This window comes from Scyliorhinus canicula, chromosome 4 (genome assembly GCF_902713615.1).
Source record: "Scyliorhinus canicula chromosome 4, sScyCan1.1, whole genome shotgun sequence".
Taxonomy (NCBI): Eukaryota; Metazoa; Chordata; class Chondrichthyes; order Carcharhiniformes; family Scyliorhinidae; genus Scyliorhinus; species Scyliorhinus canicula.
Window position 1 is genome coordinate 117,905,495 of NC_052149.1, and position 22,546 is coordinate 117,928,040.

At 44.4% G+C, this 22,546-nt stretch overlaps 1 protein-coding gene across 16 annotated transcripts in view; it reads right to left on the reverse strand.

Annotated features, from left to right (window-relative positions):
- The window catches only part of rasal2 (RAS protein activator like 2), a 551,722-nt gene that overhangs the window by 286,570 nt on the left and 242,606 nt on the right, over nt 1-22,546 (reverse strand). Inside the window, exon 1 of one of the 16 annotated variants that reach the window (XM_038795100.1) lies at nt 17,531-17,753. The exons of the other annotated variants lie outside the window; for them this stretch is intronic. The gene's annotated coding sequence lies outside the window, so the exon portion shown is untranslated. Of the gene's footprint in view, nt 1-17,530; nt 17,754-22,546 lie in introns of those variants that run through there. 16 annotated transcript variants of the gene reach the window in all.

Below are 22,546 nucleotides of genomic sequence, written 5' to 3' on the forward strand. Positions count from 1 at the left end.
GACATGGACTGCTTCAGTATGCAAGGAGTGGCGAATGATGCTGAACATTGTGCAGTCATCAGCAAAGATCCCCACTTCTGACCTTATGATGGAAGGGAGGTTATTGATGAAGTAGCTGAAGATGGTTGGGTCTAGAACCCTATCCCGAGGAGCTTCCTGGAATGGAGATGATTAACCTACAGCCACCACAACCATCTTCCTTTTTCCAGACATGACTGAAAGCAGCGAAGGGTTTCCCCTAACCCGATTCTCACTGACTTCAGTTTTGGTAGCGCTCTTCATGCACTACTCAGTCAAATTCTGCCTTGATGTCAAGGGCAGTAAATCTCATCTCACCTTTGGAGTTCAGCTCTTTTGCCCATGTTTGAACAAAGGCTATGATGAGGTGAGGAGATCAGTGACCCCGGCGGAATCCAAACTGAGCATCAGTGAGCAGGTTATTGTGAAGTAAGTGCTTCTTGATAGAGTTGTTGATGTCCCCTTCCATCACTTTACTGAAGGTTATCAGTAGTCTGATGGTACGCTAATTGGTCGGGCTGGATTTGTCCTGTTTCTTGTGTATAGGACATACCTAGGCAATTTTCCATTTGCCAGGAAGATGCCTGTGTTGCAGCTGTACTGAACAGCTTGGCTCGGAGCACAGCAAGTTCTGGAGCACAAGTCTTCAGTACTATTGGCAGAATGTTGTCAGGGCCGATCATCTACGCGGTATCTGATGCCTTCAGCCGTTTTTGATGTCATGTGGAGTAAATCAAATTTGATGAAATCTGACACCTGTGGTGCTGGGGAGCTCCAGAGGAGGCAATGAGGGATCATCCACTCAGCACTTCTGGTTGAAGATTGTTGCGATTGTTTCAGTCTCATCTTTTGCACTGATGTGCTGTGCTCCCCCATCATTGAGGATGAGGATATTTGTGGAGCCTCCTCTTCCGGGAAGTTGTTTAATTGTACACCACCATTGACTTCCGATGTTGGCCATGGAGTGAGAGGCCACACATTTAGTGACTCCCGCTCAAGATGGATTTTGTTCAGGGCAGCACGGTGGCACAGTGGTTAGCATTGCTGCCTACGGCACTGAGGACCCGGGTTCGAATCCCGGCCCTGGGTCACTGTCCGTGTGGAGTTTGCACATTCTCCCCGTGTCTGCGTGGATTTCACCCCCACAACCCAAAGATGTGCAGGGTAGGCGGATTGGCCACGCTAAATTGCCCCTTAATTGGAAAAAATAATTGGGTACTCTAAATTTATAAAAAAAAGATGGATTTTGTTGGTCCTTTCCTATCCATTTGGGGATCTTTTTATAGTGGTTAGCACTGTTGCTTAACAGCGCCAGGAACCCGGGTTTGATTCCCGGCTTAGGTCACAGTCTATGTGGAGCCTGCACGTTCTCCCCGTGTCTACGTGGGTTTCCTCCGGGTGTTCCAGTTTCCTCCCACAAGTCCCGAAAGAAGCGCTTGCTAAGTGCATTGGACATTCTGAATTCTCCTTCGGTGTACCCGAACAGGAGCAGGAGTGTGGCCTCTAGGAGATTTTCACAGTAACTTCATTGCAGTGTTAATGTAAGCCTACTTGCGGCACTAACAAAGATTATTAAAAAAGAAAGGTGTGTGAGTGTTCAGGGAAGGTGATACTCTTCTGGTGCATAAATGAGAGGACGAGAAGTGCTACAAGAAAAAGAGAGCAGTTGGAGAAGGGCAGTTATTGTGGTGCACCACAGGTCAAGATGGTGGAGGGCAAGGGGACAGCGCTGCCTGGCCAATAGTCGACGGACCAGCTGAGTTGTTAAATAATAAGTTCCAGCAGCAGAGGATGGTGGCCTCAGAGGATCTGGTTATGGTGGTGCAGGAGTTCAGGGCGGCGATTGAGAAAGGGAGGCAAAGGCTGGAGGCTCAGGGCCTGGCGATGCAGACGGTGGAGGATGCGATGGGAGAGCATGAGCAGCAGATGGCCTTGTTAACGGCAGAGTTGGGGTTGGTGGGTCATTGAATAATTTAACGCTTAATTAGATAAATTCTTAATTAATAAAGAATCAAAGGTTAAAGGGGGTAGACAGGAAAATGGAGTTGAGGCAACAATCGGATCAGCCATGACCTTATCAACAGGCAGAGCAGGCTGAAGCAGCAGAATGGCCATTCTTGCTCCTAATTTATATTTTCTCATTACAACAGGCTTAACTAAAAGCTCGCTACTCAGAAGTGGCTGCACATCTGAAATACAAGGAAGCTTACATGACAGGCAGAATAAATACATGGCGTTGTATCATAACTGAGAGTCTGTACACCACCATCTTCTCAAAAAAAAAAGGGATGGGCAATAAATGCTAGCCTTGCCAGCAACACCCACGTCCCGTGAAATAATGCATTTTTAAAAAATTTAATGGATTCAGTTCTATGCAAAGAAGCCTAAACTCACTGCATCATATTCCAACAATTTGACAATATGGCTTATTTACACCAACAGAAACCACATTGTCTGTAAATACCAGCATCAGCATTTCCAATACTGGCCGATATTTGATGTATTTCTGAAACACTGATATTTTATGTTGGGGGTCAACACGGATTAATCATTAGAGATTTGTTGCACAACAAGAAGTCTTCATCAATCAGAAGTTTATAGGATAGTTACGGGGCAGCACAACGCAACACCAAATAATTAAAGCACAACACTCGACAATGTCAACTTGGTTCAGTAGCACTCCGAATTGTTTTAAGTTCAGATTTAAATTCATGCCCCAGCTGCATGGACATTAAAAACCCCAGCATCAGAGGGAGGAAGTTCTCCGTAAATCAAAATACTTGCCCAACCAACAACAGATTAAATGGTCATTGATATCTCATTGTTGTTAGTTGAATTTTTTGTGCCAACATTTTTAGTAGCTTTTTTGAGAAGTAGTTTATTCTGTGTGGTCTGGAGTTGCATAAATGCAAGAAAAGGGGCAGCAGGGTAGCATGGTGGTTAGCATAAATGCTTCACAGCTCCAGGGTCCCAGGTTCGATTCCCAGCTGGGTCACTGTCTGTGTGGAGTCTGCACGTCCTCCCCCTGTGTGCGTGGGTTTCCTCCGGGTGCTCCGGTTTCCTCCCACAGTCCAAAGATGTGCGGGTTAGGTGGATTGGCCATGCTAAATTGCCCGTAGTGTCCTAATAAAAAAGTAAGGTTTAGGGGGGGGTTGTTGGGTTACGGGTATAGGGTGGATACGTGGGTTTGAGTAGGGTGATCATGGCTCGGCACAACATTGAGGGCCGAAGGGCCTGTTCTGTGCTGTACTGTTCTATGTTCTATGTTCTAAGTTCTTCTTTTATTTCTCCTGGCTGAATTTCCATCTGCAATGCTATGTCCAGCATAAGCAATTAAACCTCAGTAAGGGTTTAATTTAGCACATAATAGTGTTTTAACATGAGGAGTGGGATTATGATACAAAATATGGGCTATTATTTTCAATGAGATCCACCAAAATATGTTTCATTTTTAAAGAAAAGATGATCTCGCAACAATTTTGAGTTAATACTTGTAACTCGCATAAAGGAGTTATTATTGCGCAAGTTATCAGATGGGAGCAGCCATGTTTCATCCACAATTAAAATGATACTTTGAAACTAAGAGACTAAATTCGGTAAAGAGGCCCAGTTTCACAATATCATTTAAAGTAGCAACCTTAAAAAGAGCAAAGCACTGGAGTTCATTTCCAGCAACATTGAATTTTAAAGCAGAGATATCATGTTAAGCTGATAGAAATTTTGGTTGCCCGACACGTCCAGCACTGCACAGTTCTGACCCCCATATTATATAGGTACAAAGAAAATTACATGGACATTTTTGTCCTCGTGCAGAACTATAGCCAAGCCCCAGATGAAATACTGTGTCCAGTTTTGGTCTCCTCACATGGTGAATGATCATGAAATTTTAAAATGGTGAAGAGGAGAAACACAAGATAAATTTTCAGTTTCAAGCATTTATTGGCGAGATGGGTGAAAAGCTGGCATTCTACACCTCTGAGAAATGTAAGCAGTGGACTAATTTGATCAAGGTTTCTAAGGTTTTCAAGGTGGCAAGTGGTGAGCACTGCTGCCTCATGGCGCCAAGAACCCGGGTTCGATTCCGGCCCCGGGTCAATGTCCGTGTGGAGTTTGCACCGTCTCCCCGTGTCTACATGGGTCTCACCCCTACAACCCAAAAAGATGTGCAGGTTAGGTGAATTCGCCACACTAAACCCTTAATTGGGAACAAAATAATTGGATGCTCTAAATTTGTAAATAAAAAAAGGTAAGAAAATGAAGGGAATAGTTTGTGTTTGAGTAAGGCAAACAAAAAGGTTTGAGATACTGGGGTAACAATTTTATGCTTTCTGAGAGTCTCTGACTGTCCGCCATTGTCTGTAAGTTGGTATATAATGCATTTCAAACCTCAGGAAGTTCTAAAGCGTTTTAAAATAAATTAAGTACATTTGCAGTGCAGTCACTTCTGTAATGTGGACAAATGCAGTAGGTCATGTGTGAACGGCAAGGCACCACAAAAAGTAATGAGATAAAGTGATTCCCAGGGGTTGCACCATGGTATAATATCAAGGCTTTATTTCTACAACATTCAATACACCCCCATTGCTATACAATTCATGAATTGAAGGCAAATTATTGAACTGGTTAGGAAATTGGCTGAGTGGAAGTTGATAGGGAGTAGGGATAATGGGCAGGTGCTCTAATTGGCAGGATGAGACCAGTGGTATCCAATGAGGATCTGTGTTTGGGTCCCAACTATTCACTGCATGGGCAGCATGGTAGCACAAGCGATTAGCACTTTGGCTTCACAGTGCCAGGGTCCCAGGTTCGATTCCCGGCTTGGGTCACTGTCTGTGCGGAGTCTGCATGTTCTCCCCGTGTCTGCGTGGGTTTCCTCCGGGTGCTTCGGTTTCCTCCCACAGTCCAAAGACATGCAGGTTAGGTGGATTGGTCATGCTAAATTGCCCTTAGTGTCCAAAAAGGTTAGACGGGGTTATTGGGTTACGGGGATAGGGTGGAAGTGAGGGATTAAGTGGGTCGGTGCAGACTCGATGGGCCAAATGGCCTCCTTCTGCACTGTATGTTATATGCCACCGGAACTAATTCTATCTATGCCTAATGGCTACATAATGTGTTTCAGTGATCCTGTTTCAGGTGTAAATACTGGCCAGGACGCTAGGGAGAGCTCCTGTAATCTCCTTCTGTTGAGTTTGGTTTAATGTCTCACCTGAAAGGCAGCTTCCCTCAATACAGAGGTGCCATGATGAATAGAGGACTGAAGTTGGGAGTTGAAAAATGCAATTTTCAGTGATAAGCCGTTTTTCCCAGATTAACTAAGACAATTACAGTGTTGGAGAACAGCTTTCCTATTTATTCATGAAATTACCATTGTATTCTGTCCAAATGCAAATTACCCATCACCCACTGCAAGGATAAATATCAATTTTTTGGTCACCGGCTGGACATCCATCACCATGTGATGTGCTAATCCCTGGAGTGTCATCCAGTCCACTCTTCTGCCACCCAGCACATCCCCAATCCTGGTCACCCCAACAGCCACAGCACGTCCCTCCACCAGCCACCAGAAATGTTATTGGTGGAGGTGCAGATTTTTGGCTTCATGGTAGACTATTAATTCCAGATTTTTCTTTTATTATCTCTATGGTGGGAATACAACCTAGGTCCCTGAGCATTAACAAGGGTCTCTGGATTACTAATCCAGCGGAAACATCGCTACACCACGGCCTATCCTGAGCATTATCCTGGTTCTCTCGATTACTAGTCCAGTGACAGGACCACTGTGCCACTCTCTCCTATAATCACACTATAACCACTTGAAGCTGTCAATGAAACTGCCCACTTCCCAAGCACACCACTGTGGCAATATTAGATTGTAAAATCCGTCATGCAGTACAAATATAGTTAACAGAGTGAAATTGCAAGTATAATTTGTTTACTTTTATTCCACAATTACTTTTGATTTAAAGCCCAGCACAAATAAATCCTTCGGGTGCTTTGACAGTTTCAATGAGCTTTCAGAGCTTTTTGACAGCCCCAAAAATTTTATGCACTTTTTACACACATTCAAATCTACTTTTAACAATCCCAAAAGGTACCTGACCTTGCCCAAGGAGATACCTTACCTCTCCCAAAGCTGTCCCAGGACCATATCCAAAGGGATAGCGTGCCGCTCCAAAATGATCCCCGGCTATCAAAATCAACCTAAAAGGTTCAGCACTCCTATCAGGCCTAATCCACACGCTTTGTGTTTCAGACACCTATTTCACCAAAATCTCATGAGCAGAAGGAGCTGCTGATTTACATGGGCAGCTGCCTCCGCGAACCACAGAGGTGCAATTTAGAAGCCAAACCTATTTCCCACCCACCACAAAAATGGTGGAGGCCATGTTCAGGGACAGAATTCAAGATTCAGATATCTGTCGGCATTTGTATGCCATCAGAGAGCCTTTCTGTTTGCACCAAAATTTAGGCCACAAACATGTTAAAGGCACAGATGTCTGACGAATTTTACAGGTTCTTCATTACAGGGAGAGGGGTTGATGAGAGCAATGCAGTGCCGATAGCATATTCAAACTTTGAAGAGGCATTTAAAGTGTCTCATAATTAGTAAATAATGCCCTGGTCCCAACACTCTTCAGTTGCTTCATCAATGATTTTTGTTCCATCATAAGCTCAGAAGTACTACACTTAAGTGAGAAATAAGAGGATGATCAGAGTGAGAGTAGGGCCGATCAGGGATAGTGGAGGGAACTTGTACCTAGAGGCTGAGGAAGTAGGGAGGCCCTAAATGAATATTTTGCTTCAGTATTCACTAGAGAGAGGGACCTTGTTGCTTATGAGAACAGTGTGAACCAGGTTAATAGACTCGAACATGTTGATATTAAGAAGGAGGGTGCTGGAAATTTTTTTAAGCAGCAGGATAGATAAGTCCCCTGGGCCTGACGGGATATACCCAAGGTTAGTGTGGGAAGCAAGGGAGGAGATTGCTGCACCATTGGCGATGATCTTTGCGTCCTCACTCTCCACTGGAGTAGTACTGGATGATTGGAGGGAGGCGAATGTTGTTCCCCTGTTCAAGAAAGAGAATAGGGAAATCCCTGGGAATTACAGACCCATCAGTCTAACGTCTGTGGTGAGCAAAGTATTGGAAAGGATTCGGAAAGATAGGATTCATGATTATTTAGAAAAACATAGTTTGATTAAAGATAGTCAGTATGGCTTTGTGAGGGGCAGGTCGTGCCTTACAAGTCTCATTGAATTCTTTGAGATGTGTCGAGACACATTGATGAAGGTCGGGCAATGGATGTGGTGTATATGGATTTCAGTAAGGCATTTGATGAGGTTCCTCATGGTAGGCTCATTCAGAAAGTTAGGGGGCATGGGATACAGGGAAATTTGGCTGTCTGGATACAGAATTGGCTGGTCGAAAGAAGACAGCGAGTGGTAGTGGATGGAAAGTATTCCGCCTGGAGGTCGGTGACCAGCGATGTCCCGCAGGGATCTGTTCTGAACCTCTGCTCTTTGTGTTTTTATAAATGACTTGGATGACGAAATGGAAGGGTGGGTTAGTAAGTTTGCCAATGACACAAAGGTTGGTGGAGTTGTAGATAGTGTTGAGGGTTTTTGCAGGTTTCAACAGGACATTGACAGGATGCAGAGCTAGGCTGCCAAGTGGCAGATGGAATTCAACCTTGATAAATGTGAAGCGATTCATTTTGGAAGGTCGAATTTGAATGCTGAATACAGGGTTAAAGACAGGATTCTTAGAAGTGTGGAGGAATAGAGGGATCTTGGGATCCACGTACATAGATCTCTCAAAGTTGTCACCCAGGTTGATAGGGTTGTTAAGAAGGCATATGGTGTGTTGGCTTTCATTAACAGGGGGATTGAGTTTAAGAGCCACGGGGTTTTGCTGCAGCTTTATAAAACCCTAGTTAGACCACACTTGGAATATTGTGTCCAGTTCTGGTCGCCTCATTATAGGAAGGATGTGGATGCTTTGGAGAAGATACAGAGGAGATTTACCAGGATGCTGCCTGGACTGGAGGGCATGTCTTATGAAGAAAAGTTGAGGGAGCTGGGGCTTTCCTCACTAGAGCGAAGAATGCAGAGAGGTGACTTGACAGAGGTGTACAAGGTGATGAGAGGCATGGATAGAGTGGATAGCCAAAGACTTTTCCCCAGGGTGGAAATGGCTATCATGAGGGGACATAATTTTAAGGTGATTGGAGGAAGGTATAGGGGAGATGTCAGAGGGAGGTTCTTTACATAGAGAGTGGTGGGTGTGGGGAATGCACTGCCAGCACAGGTGGTGGAGTCAGAGTCATTAGGGACATTTAAGCGACTCTTAGACAATCACATGGACAGCAGTAAATTGAAGGGGTGTAGGTTAGGTTGATCTTAGATTAGGATAAATGGTCAGCACAACATCGTGGCTGAAGGGCCTGTACTGTGCTGTACTGTTCTATAAGTACGATGTTCAGCACCATTCATAACTCTTCAGATACTGAGAGCAGGGCAGCATGGTGGCACAGTGGTTAACACTACTGCCTCACACGTCAAGGTCCCGGGTTCGATCCCAGCCCCCGGTCACGGTCTGTGATAAGTTTGCACATTATCCCTGTGTCTCACCCCCACAATGATGTGCAAAGTAGGTGGATTGGCCATGCTAAATTGCCCCTTAATTGGAAAAAAGTAATTGGGTACTCGAAGTTTTTTTTTATTTTAAAAGACACTGGAGTAGTCCATGTCCAAATGCAGCAAGGGTTGGACAATATCTATGCTTGGTCTGACAAGTGGCACTACACAAGTGTATGGCAATAATCATCTTGTACGAAAAATAATCTAACCATCACCTCTTGGCATTCAATGGCATTGTTGAATCCCCCACGATCAACATCCTGGGGGTTATCATTGACCAGAGGCTGAACTGGACTAACCTTTAACTACCGTGGCTCCAAGAGCAATGCAGAGGCAGGGAATCCCACATTGAGTAACTCACCTCCTGACTCCCCAAAGCCTGTCCACCATCTACAGGACACAAGTCAGGAGTGTGATGGAATACTCTCCACTCACCTGGATTAATGCAACCCCGACAAAACTGAAGCTCGACACTATCCAGAACCAGCTGCTCACTTGATTAGCGCCACTTCTATAAAAAATCACTCCCTCCACCACTGATGCACAGTGTGTACCATCTGCTAAATGCACTGCAGGAACTCACCAAGGATCCTTAGACAGACCCTTCCAGACCCATAACCATTACCTAGAAAGCCAAGGGCAGCAGATACCTGGTGTAATGAACTCAAATTGGCTTTATTGGTTGGCCAATTGGAGTACGAGCTCCCTCAATGATAGCTCATTGAGGGGGCCCATATAATCACCTGTGTACGCTTTGTGAGGAGTCTTAAGTTGACTGGACTGCTAGCAGCACTGTTTGTAGCTGCTCCTGTAATATCGTTATTGTAAATAAATATGGGTGTGGTAACGGAACTCCTGCCTCCCGTGGATTACTACAGTGGCGACGAGGTAAACTACGAATTTTGCGGAGACCAGCTGCCGCACTCGGAGGGTAAGCCTTGCCATTTTAAAAATGCCGTTTTTTGGGAGGTTAGAGGCATTCGACCTGGCTATTGAGGACTGGTCCCAGTATGTGGAGAGAATGAGTTACTTCTTCTGGGCAAATGATATACTGACGGACGAAAGGAGACGGCTTATCCTGCTGTCGGCGTGCGGACCCTCCGCTTTCGCCATTATATGTAGCCTGACTTATCCCGATGTGCCGGACACGAAAACTTTCCAAGAAGTAACGGAATTGGTGAAAGAGCACTACGACCCAAAACCACCCCTCATTTTGCATAGGTACAGATTCTACACAGTGAAGCGGGAAGACAGGGAGTCAGTCACGAATTTCTTGACCTGCCTGAAAAGGCTGGCGGAAAATTGTGAGTTCGGCCCGACGCTAAATGAAATGCTTCGGGACCGGTTAGTGTGTGGTATAAACGACCTCACAATACAGAAACGCCTGTTGGCGGAAACGGAGCTAGACTGCAGGCAGGCGTTACAGCTCGCACTGTCCCTAGAAAAGGCAGCAAGTGGGGCGCAGGAACTACGGGGCACGCCAATGGAGGTAGATACCTGTGAGAGGGACTACCACAACGGGTCCTGCTACCAGATAGCCGCTCTCAGGAAAAACCTGAGGAATAGAGGGAAAAAGGAAAACCCCAGAACTGCCCGCAAGTCTGCCAGGACTAACTGGAGACAGAGGGAAGTACCGGCTGAGGCTCCCCCAACAGAGAAGGACCGTTTCTGGCACCAGACAGAGTGGGGTAACAACGACAGAAACCCTAGAAGGAGGTGGCAAAAGAGGAATAGCAGGTGGGGACGCAGGGAAGTACACAACCTAGACGCCCCATCCTCCTCCGAAGGGGAACAATTATATAATATTATAACGAAGAAAGCAGAACCCATTAGGATTACCCCATGGGCGAACGACAATAATGGAAATAGACACGGGTGCAGCCGCATCAGTAATGGGAGTGGCAGCATTTAGGAAAATCAAAGATGGACTCCAGCCACTACCTGTGGAATATGAGAAACAATTGCTCAGATTACCATTGACGATAGTAGAGGGCTCCGGACCGAGCTTAATTGGACGGAACTGGCTGAAAGACCTAAAATTAGATTGGATGAAAATTTTCCAGAGTGGAAGCGGGCAGTTGAGTGGAGTACTCCAAAAATTCCCGGAGGTCTTCCAGGAAGGTTTGGGGGAAATCATAGGCGCCAAAGCAACTTTGCACGTGGACCCAGAAGCCCTTCCGAAATTTTGTAAGGCCAGAGTAGTACCTTTTGCATTAATGAAGAAAGTAGATGACGAAATAGAAAGGTTACGGCGCAACGGCATTATCAGAACAGTACAATTCTCGGAATGGGCAGCGTCGGTGGTACCAATTTTGAAGCCAGACGGCTCGATACGTCTCTGTGGAGATTTCAAACAGACAGTAAACAAATACGCACTGCTGGACAAATACCCAATCCCGAAAATAGACGACCTATATGCCAAATTGGCAGGTGGGCTTTTGTTCACGAAACTAGACATGAGCCACGCCTACCTGCAGTTAAAACTGGACAAGGGCTCCCAGAAGTTCGCTACGATCAACACCCTGAAGGGCCTTTTTCGTTATACTAGGCTATCTTTTGGAGTGTCATCAGCCTGCGCTATATTCCAGCGTACGATGGAAAATATTCTGCAGGGACTACCGCAGGTGGCGATTTATTTGGACGATGTCTTAATCACGGGTAGGACAAACAGGGAACACTTAAGGAACCTGGAGGAAGTGCTCAGGCGTTTCGCAAAGGCAGGCGTACGGCTAAAAAGGGAAAAATGTGTTTTTCTGGCCCCACAAGTGATGTACCTGGGATATAAAGTAGATGAGTCAGGCTTACATCCATTAGAAGACAGAGTAAGGGCAATAAAAGAAGCCCCAGCTCCCACCACGGTCCAGGAGTTACGATCATTTCTAGGGTTGGTAACCTATTATGGAAAATTTATTGAAAATAGGGCGTCCATCCTAGAACCCCTCCACCAGCTACTAAAAAAGGGGCAAGAATGGAAATGGTCCACCCGCCAAAACCGAGCATTTAGGGACATTAAGGAACAGCTGTCATCCGAAAATGTCCTAGAGCATTATGACCCAAGGAAGGAGTTGGTGGTCACTTGTGATGCATCCCCCTACGGGGTAGGATCCGTCTTAGCCCATAGAGGAAGGAATGGGGAAGAACGGCCAATACCCTCTGCTTCGAGGACCTTGGCGATGGCTGAGAGGAAGTACGCCCAAATCGAAAAGGAAGGACTGGTGGTGATATTCGCAGTAAAAAAATTTCACCAGTATCTGTACGGGCGGAAATTCACCATAGTGACGGACCATAAGCCGTTATTAGGGTTATTAAAAGAAGACAAGTCAATACCCCCGATTGCATCAGCTAGAATCCAACGCTGGGCGTTGCTACTGGCGGCGTATAGATACGTTCTGGAGCACAGACCGGGAACGCGAGTAGCACATGCAGATGCTTTGAGCAGAATTCTCCTCCTGGACACTCCGCCGCAAATACCAAAAGTAGAGGAGACAGTAATGACTCTAAATTTTTTGGACACCCTACCAGTAGACGCACAACGTATTCGGTTGTGGACGCAAAAAGACCCAGTTTTAGCCAAGATGAAGCATTTACTGCTAACAGGGGAACTGGAAAGACCAGTGGAGCCCCAGATGCACCATACTGGAGCAGAAGGGACCAAATAACCGTAGAAGACGGTATCCTATTATGGGGAGCCCAGGTAATCGTCCCAGCTCAGGGCCGTCAGGCAATCTTAACTGAGTTACATCACGGACACCCAGGGGTGTCTAAAATGAAGATGCTAGCTCGAAGCTACGTTTGGTGGCCAGGTTTGGACACAGACATAGCAGTCTTGGTACATTGGTGCCAGGAGTGCCAACAGGGGCAAAGAGTGCCACCAGCGGCGCCATTGCACCCGTGGGAATGGCCAGGCCGACCGTGGACCCGCTTGCATATTGACCACGCCGGCCCTTTCATGGGCTCAATGTTTTTGGTGATAGTGGACGCCCACTCCAAATGGTTGGACGTCCACCGGGTAAACACGGCAAGCACAGCATCGACAATTGAAAAGCTCAGGGCCTCGTTTGCAACACATGGACTTCCAGAGGTATTGGTGTCGGACAACGGAACGGCATTCACAAGTGGGGAATTTGGAAAATTCCTGAAGGAAAACGGAGTCTGTCACATCAAAACGGCCCCTTACCATCCAGCGACCAACGGCCTGGCAGAGAGAGCGGTCCATACACTTAAAACGGGACTCAAGAAGCAGCCGGCAGCATCAATAGACACAAAGCTCTCCCGCTGGCTGTTTGATTACAGGACCACACCGCATTCCACAACGGACATACCGCCAGCTGAACTCTTAATGGGAAGGCGGCTGCAAACGAGGCTGAGTCTCCTTTTCCCAAATTTAACGGGGAAAGTGGAGAAACAACAGGAGGCCCAACGCAGGGGGCATGATAATAGTCGGCAGCAGAGACATTTCCAGGTGGGGGCACTGGTTTGGGTCACGAATTATGGGAATGGACCAACGTGGGTCAAAGGCACGGTAGAGTCCCAAACAGGGCCCATGTCCTATGAGGTTTCAATAGGAGGTACGGTGCTGAAGAAACACCTAGACCAAATAAGGGCAGCGGAACCACACCTGGAGGCAGGCGAAGCAGGACCGCCTCAAGCTGGGATAGCCCAGACGGAAAGGATACCCACACCCCAGCCCCGAGCAATTTCTCCAGACCCCGTCATCCAGTCATCAGAGTCGGAGATGGACACACTCGACGAGGCCGCCGCGACACCTCTCCCCGAGGAGGAGGAAGAACAACTTCCAAGGAGGTCGTCAAGGAAAAGACGGGCACCTATAAGGTACACCCCGCCCACTTCGGAGAACGACCCGGCGGACGGCAGAGGTGACAGACCCAGACATGAGGAGCAGGAAGAGGCTCAGAGGAATGCCAGCTGGCAGGAATTCCTCGGACCTTGGGGGGGGGAGGGGTGTAATGAACTCCAATTGGCTTTATTGGTTGGCCAATTGGACTATGAGCTCCCTCAATGATAGCTCATTGAGGGGGCCCATATAATCACCTGTGTAGGCTTTGTGAGCAGTCTTAAGTTGACTGGACTGCTAGCAGCACTGTTTGTAGCTGCTCCTGTAATATCGTTATTGTAAATAAATATTGGTGTGGTGACGGAACTCCTGCCTCCAGTGGATTACTACACCTGGGAATACAACCACCTGGAACTTCTTCTCCAAACCACACACCATCCTGACTTGGAAATATATCACACTTTTGCTCCTGGACAGCAGTGTGGGTGTACCTGAACCACATGGACTGCAGTCACCATTACCTTATCAAGGGCAATTGGGTATGGGCAATAAATGCTGGCCTAGCCAGAGAAGTCCACATCCCTTATAAAATAAATATTTTTTTCAGCAAAACTGAAGCCCAGGAAATAAAGCAGCCTCTTTGATCAACTCTACATCCACCACCTCAAACACTCACTCTTTCTTACCACTAAGTAGCTTACAGTGGCAGTAGATGTACTATCTATGAGATGAACTGCAACTCGCTAGCTCTCTTTCAACAGCACCTTACAAACCCCGACCTCTACAACAGCAACAGATACATGAAAACACCATCACCTGTAACTTCCTCTCCAGTCACACACCATCTTGGCTAAGAACAATATTGTCATTCTTTCATTGTTGCTGGGTCAAAATCCAGGAACTCCCTTCCTTTCGGTATTGTGGGTATACCTACACACAGGGACTGGAAAGGTTAAAAAGCCACCATCATCTTCTCAAAGGCAATTAGGGATGGGCAACACAGACACATTGCATGAATGGATGAAAATAAATAGACAGATAAACAAATAAATTGATGAACAAAGCTCAGCGTTAACGTGAATATGGGCTAAAAGCAGTAAGTGGTGTTAAACAGTTTTTCAAACTGAAAGCATACAGTGGCGCCTCCTAGCAATCAGACCACTACTCTTTTGGATATGTCTCAAAAGGCTTGACTTGAGTAGATGTGGCATAATTCAGAAGTTTGCAGATGACACAAAGCCTGAAAATGTAGTAAACAGCGAGGAGGGTAGTAACAGACTGCAAGAGGATACAAACAAACTTGTGCATTGGCAGACATATGACAAATGAAATGTAATGCATAGAAGAGTGAAGTGATTCATTTTGGAAAGAAGAACGAGTAGAGACAATCAAATGAATGGTACAATTTCAAAGTGACTGCAGAAAATGGATCCAGGGATTCAGATACACAATTCTCTCAAAGTGATCGGATAAGTTGATAAAGTCGTTTGAAAAAAATTATACATGATCCTTACTTTAAGTTATGATAAACTTTTATAAATCAACACGGGCAGCACGGTAGCATAGTGATTAGCACAATTGCTTCACAGCTCCAGGGTCCCAGGTTCGATTCCCGGCTTGGGTCACTATCTGTGAGGAGTCTGCACGTTCTCCCCGTGTCTGCGTGGGTTTCCTCCGGTTTCCTCCCACAGTCCAAAGATGTGCAGGTTAGGTGGATTGGTCATGCTAAATTGCTCTTTGTGTCCAAAATTGCCCTTAATGTTGGGTGGGGTTATTGGGTTATGGGGATAGGGTGGAGGGGTGGGCTTGGGTGGGTGCTCTTTCAAAGAGCGGGTGCAGACTCGATGGCCCAAATGGCCTCCTTCTGCACTGTAAGTTCTATGATTCTAACTGGTTGGACCACAACCATTGTACTACGTTGAATTCTGGGGACCACACCTAAACAGTTTAGGAAGGAAGGAAGCAGTGGCCTCTCTAAAGGGTGCAGAGATTTACTTGAATGCCACAAGGGATGAGAGACTTCAATTGTGTGGAAAGAATGGACACACTGGCCTTGTTCTCCATACAGCAAAGACAATTAACGGGAGATTTAATAGAGGTGATAGTTTTTAATATATCAAATGGGGAGGAGTTATTTCCACTGGCAAGTCGGTCGGTAACCAGAGGACAAAAATTAAAGATATTTGCAAAAGATAAGGGGGAGGCAAGGGAAATGTTTTAATACAGTGTGCTTTGATCTGGAATTCACTGCCTGAACAGATGAAAGATGAAGATGCAATAGTAATTGCGAAAAAAAAGTGAATATTTAATTGAAAATAACAAATGTCGCAACATGGTACAAACTGAAGCAATGTTTGCCAAGCAAATGTTACAAAACAGAATTGCCTAACTTTGCTTCCTTTTGATGCAGCTCTAAAATAATAATAGAGAGAGGCGTTTTGGAAAGGAACGGTCATGCTTGAAAGAGATGCTTGAAATTTTTCAAACAAATACAACGCCATCTTCAGAATCAAAGTGATTTGGAAATGCATAAATATTACTGCCATTAGTTGAGAAAATTATAACTCTACTATGACAACTGGTTCCCTTATTTGGTAATTTAAGGTATGGAGTGCGTGAAAAAATCTTACCGCAATTGATGGTCCTGATTCACTTCCCAGTTTCACACCAATCTCCTGAATGCCATGCAAGTACATCACATTTTGCCTGATCCTTCCTTGCACAAGTTAATACAAGTCACTACCTAGTTGGTGAACAAGGAGTGCTGTATTCTCATGCAGTTGATCACACATGCCTGCAAAAGATACACTGTCAAACAAACCCAGGATTGAAGGGCAGTGCAGCTCTTCAGACACGAGTAGGACCAAAACTTCTGCGGCTGCCATGAGAACACATGCCAGAAGTTTTCAAAGGGAGTCACTTCGGCTCTCTGTTCCAACAGCCTCCTCAGCAGGCGGCATCTAATTCACACAATTGGCCGAATGTAACCAAAACCCACTCCATTCTTCGAAGGTCACTTCATAAACACCCTGACTGCAGCATTCCATACACCCACATGCTTAGATATTTCACTGCTGTGGGACATTCACATAAATAGCTTATTTGTCGCAAATTTTCAATGCACAATGGAAACTTGATGCTTTCATCTGTTCAGCAGCAAACACCTACAGCCAGATTCAAACTTTTCAAAAATAAATTTAGCGTACCCAATTATTTTTTTTCTGATTAAGGGGCAATTTAGCATGCCCAATCCACTTACCCTGTGCATCATGACCGGTACAAAGAACAAAGAGCAATACAGGACAGGAACAGGCCCTTCAGCCCTCCCAAGCCTGTACCGGTCATGATACCAACCTTTGCCAAAACTCTCGGCACTTTCTTATGCCGTATCCCTCTATACCCATCCTATCCGTGTATTTGTCAAGATGTCTTTTGAACACTGTTAATGTATCTGCTTCCACAACCTCCCCTGGCAACACATTCCAGGCACCCACCACCCTCTGTGTTAAAAACCTGCCTCGCAAATCTCCGCAAAGTTCCGGTGTGACTCAGATTGATGTGCACAAGCTGGACTAATTGACCAATAACTTGACAACACTATATAGCACCAGAAGGGATGACAAGGCCAATTACTGCAAGAGAAACAATTGTCAAACAGATTGGATTGTAATTTTTGCTTGTATATTCCATTGTTAAATGACCAATTTAACTGATATGTCAGCATTTCATCAGGTGTTTGTGTGTTATCCCAGACATTCTTTTCCTGAGCATGGTTTCTCTTTCTAATGCTAACATGTTATGTATTTCCAGTTACTCTGACTGAAATGCTATGTATTTCCATTTGTTCCTCTAATCTCTTCTGTTTGAATTTATATTTCAAACTAAAAAAACAAAAAGTACATTTTTTATGGTGAAAATAATTTCCACATCATTCAATCAGAGGAACCCACTCTTGTCTTTTTTACTGATTCTGGCTACAGGTTCAGAGGCAGTAACAGTTCACAATTTTTTCCCTGAAGCCAAAAAGGGGGTACCATCACATGTAGCCTCAGAAAATAACGCTTCTATGATTCTCACCTGACTGAACAGAAGACAGAAGTGCATTGAAACAGCATGAGTTTTAAAACGCGATTATCTTCCATGGTCAAGATGTCACCAAGCACATCTTCCACTCCAATCCTCAGGGTCTCTTATCAAATGATTTTATGAAATAAATGAAAAAGCGAAACGGAGAAACTCAAAACATTGTCTCCTTCTTAGACAGAGCAATATGTCCAGAACAACAAGGCAGAGAAGAGGAAGGCACCAGTCATGTGACGGAACTGGGCAACCACAAAGGATGTTTGAGGCAAATCGTTGGCTTCTGGTAACAGATGCTTTTCTCCGGATTTGTAATACCAGTAATGGAGAGGGGATAACTCCAGTCAACTCATAATTTAGCACTGTGTCAAAACACAGAGAGTATATAATACAGCAGCTATATATCTCAGCTGTACTCTCCAGAGAAGAGAGATGACAACTTTGGATGCTAATATATTGAGTAAGAGTGAATCTGTCAGTCAACGTGGTGAACAATGGAGGCCATGTCACCAATTCCTTTTTCTCAATTTGCATTTCCAAATCATCACAAACCTATGCCTGTTCAAGACATGCACAGATCCACTCTTGGTCACTCTTCTTCATATCATTACCAAATTGAGATACTTTGCTAAGTTCTACAAATAATAACTGATATTTCTGGAATAATTTCTGCAGTCATTTACGTTAGATCTGCTAATTATAAATCTGACATGCAGTGGGAAATTAGGAATCAGAATTTAATCAGAAAAATGCTCATCGGTGAACATATTTTTTGGAAAATACCACTGACTGCATGCCAGGATTTAGTACCCAAGGAAGAGGAGGGGCTGAAAAAAACCTTTCTTGCATTGCTATTTCGGAAACAGGAATTGAAAAGAAGAAACCAATTAAGTTTCATAGGAGTTATGTCGGTAAGAAGAAGGTGGGACGTTGACAAGAATTTTGTCAGCTGAGTCGGAGATGGGGAGAGGATGGTGGGGTAAGAGAAAAGAAAAATGAAATATATCTGAAACTTTTGTCAGCAACCTTCAATGATCATTTGTGATTGTTTTCGAAATGGAAATTAAGTGGGAAAAATCACAAGCAATTAATTAATTAGAGTGTATCACAAACGAAATGAAAGAGCCAACATTTATGTCACACCTCCCACGACTTCATTATTTAGCGATTTGCATCCTATTAAGTATTTCAAGTTCAGTCACATGGTAGGCAAACGCAGTAGCACATTTGTACACAATGGGTCATAAACACAGCAATGAAATAATAGCCCATAATGTTTTTTTGGTTGTTGAATGAGGGATAAATATGGAGTTTTTTTACTTCAGTTCAGGAGGGTAAACAGGACCTCAGTTTAAAGCAGGTGTAGACAAAACTGTACATATGTGAATTGACTTTATCCGGTCTGCAAAATGGTACTCAGCATGTGGTCTAGAGACCGTATAGTCTGTGCAGATTTTTCAAAGTTTTGAACAAGGAGATCGGAGACTTTGAGAGGAAAGGAAATCAGATAGAGTGATGGTGAAGAAATGACCACAAGAGGTAGTCCAAAGCAAACCAATGAGCAGTAACCGAAGGCTGGCATTTTGTGAGAAATATGGAAGTGTAACGCCGATGCCATGTGTTTACAACCCCAATGGAGGTAGGTGGATTGGCCACGCTAAATTGCCCCTTAACTTGAAAAAATGAATTGAGTACTCTGAATTTATAATTTGAAAAAAAGTTTTGGATTTGTTAATGTGCTCTTCACTTTGGATGCTGCAAATTGCATGCTATAGGGTGCAGCGAAAGTTGTTTTCAGCCGCTGGTTGAAATTCTGATAAGCTTGTGCCTTTTGAGGTAAAAACTTTGGGGTTTGTGCCTTTTAAGAGTCTTATTTCTAATTTTCAGGCAGTTTCCCTTTAATTGGCCGTGGTCTGAGTCTTCTGATATCATGCGTACTAAATGATTGTGTATGCGCAAATCAATTATCGGCCGTTGTGTGATCTTTTCTCAACTACGCATGCGCGGCTTTCTGCACATGCGCAGAATGGAATTTTGCAGTTTGTGTCTTTTGTGGATATGTGCATGTGCGCACCGGTTTGAATCTGAACTGCCGAGATGAAGAAGCCCTTTTGAATTCTGAGACCATTTTAACTAACTCGACCTCGTGGTGACCTTTGTGCCGTTTTCATGGCAGTAAAACTCATTATATTGTACTTTACTTTTTTTGTGAGTTAAACACTTTTGAATCGCGATTTTCAGGGTTAAATCTTTCCGTTTTAATAATGGTTTCCGAGTCCCTCATCATATATTCCCTGCACAATTTGCTCTCTGAGCATTGAGTCTCTTAAAGCAGTAAAGTTGCAGGCTTGTGTTAGTGACTTTAAATCTGTGACCAATCTGTTGAATGATTCACCATGTTTTTGCAAACGTCTGATGAACCTGAATCTCTCAAAGATTTCATTTTTCTGCATTTTGCAATGGTCTTCAAATTTTTTAATTATTACATCAAGTTTGCTTTTGTCCTCCCTTTCAGAGCAAGTGAAAGAGTTGTATATTTCTACAGCCTGCCATCCTCCCATGGATAAAAACAGAGCTATTTTTCTAGTTTAAGAAGCGGTATTCAAATCATGTGCTTCCATGAAGATATGGAAATGCTGTTTTAAAAGTTTCCAATTAGACTTAAGATTAACGTTAGATTTGAGTTGACGTGGAGCTTGAACTTGGTCCATCGAGCCGACTGTTCTTCGAGGAATCCGAATGCAGCTAAGTCTTCCGATGTCGAATATCCAGTACAATTTTTTTTTCTAGTTCTATCTAATCTATCTAGCAAGCTTTCTTGAAGTCTCATCCTGGTACCATATTATATTACTATTACTGATAGTAATGTTGCATTGCTTTGTGCAATATAAGTTATTGACTCGCTTCTTCCAGAATGATATTTAACTCGATGCTGATTAACACTCCTAGTCTTCCAATTAGAGCAAATTCTTTATTGAGTAACATTGACAAATTAACTGAGTTCGTTCATGCTCCAACGTTTAAGATAGATGTTACATGAACATGATTGATTAAGAAATACTTATGATTATCTACACTTGTGCTGCGGTGTCTCTGTCTGCTTATGGTCCCTAATCCCTGTAAAGAGGCGGATCTTGGCTTGAGTCTGACTATTTATACCTGTCTCTAGTGCTGCCCGTGATTACGTGGCTGTTACATGTATACATTAACCCCTTGTGTGCATACAGATATGCAGATCACTACAGGGCTACGGGCAGACCAGTCAGCAACAGCGAGGTGAGGCGCAAGGTGAAAGCCATGAGTCAAGGGAGCCAGCCAGCCAGCGAGCAGAGAGGAAAGAAGGTGAGGGGTGGCTTGACCTAGCCAGGGCTGAGGAGGGCAAGTCAGCCAGCAACAGCGAGGTGAGGCGGATCTGAGCAAAAACCATGAGCCAGCAATTGGGGTCAGCAGCCATCGAGCAGGCAAGGGGAGTGGTGAGTTGCTTCCCAGGGCTGAGGAGGGCAGGCAGTAACAGCGAGGCGAATGCCACGAGGTGAGCCAGCTGGTCGGGGACAGCAGCCATCATGAGCGGGGGGGGTGTGTGTGTGTGTGTGTGTGTGTGGGGGGGGGGGGGGATAATGAAGGTGAGCAGTGGCCCCACTAAATATAAATCCGTCTCTGGATTTGTTTCCTAACTATAACTGGTAAAATTAAGTTTTCTGAAAGTTCAGAACTATTTAAAGCTATCTCTTGCTCTACAAAACTTTACAGCAGTTGTCAAATAGACAGATCTTCAGTTTTAAATAATGGCAGGAGGAAGGTTTTGGTCATATCTGTATCATGATCATTGGCAGATTAATTAGTGTCATTTTTATTAAAGTGGTATTTATTATTTAATGGTAGCTGTTAACACAATGCATTTTATATATGCTGCCCTCAACAGTTCCCAAAACTGGTTACGTGGCCGTCCAGCCCAATAACTGACCACCCCAGTTTAACATCTCAACCCCAGAAGACTTCACCTCTTACCACTGAAGTGCCAGCCCAGATTATATTTTAAAGTTGCTGGGGTTATGCTGGAAGTCACAACTTTTCAAGTCAGAGTTTTTCCGCTGAGCCAAGGCTAATGCCATAAGTTAACAATAGGTGTTTATATTTAAAATATTTACTTTGTTCACATTGGTCGGAAGAACTGTATCCAGTCCAGTGGAGGACCGCATAAATAAATAACCTACAAAACATGTTCCTTCCAACACCAGCCATGAACAGCACTAACCACAATGCACCATCTGAACGGATGGAATTAACCAGCAGGAGAAGTACCATTGCAGTTCACTCACTCTTGTTTCAATTTAAAGGACTGGAATTTTTATGTCGTCCTGTAACTCTTTTCATTTACTGAAAAATAAAAAAACTGCTACCATTTTCCTTTCTGAAGAGCCAAGTTTTATACTCCATTCATCTCATTAAACAAACAAACGGAATGTGATTTTGCCAGTGTGACTGCACTCTTGGTGCAGACTCACTGGACAATGGCAACCTTCTGTGCTGCACTATTCATTCTATGATTCTACATAATTAAATCAGTTTGAACAGCAACCAATTGGTTTTCTGGAAATCAAGTTACTGTTTCTTTTAAATAAAAGTTTCATCTTTTGAAACAGTTTATTACTTAATGAACACGCTGTGCAACCTGTGGTGAATGTAATATAGATGTATATATGTTAATTCACACTGTCTTTGTAAGCGCAGTAGCGCTATCCTACCACTAGGGGGAGTAGCACTGGGAGCACTCAGGAACTTGTACTGGGCTCCACCCTTGGCTCCTCCCACGACTCCTCCCCCTAGTGCAGCTGTATAAATACCCTTGTCCAGAGTCAGCCTGAGTTCACTATGAGTTCATCGACAGGTAACAGGCTGGCTCTGAAGTTAGTCGATTAAAGCCTAGATTCACATCGGAAACACGTGTCTGGTGAATTGATGGTCCCATCAATTTAATCGACTAAAGAACAGTAAAGATCGATTATGGAATCG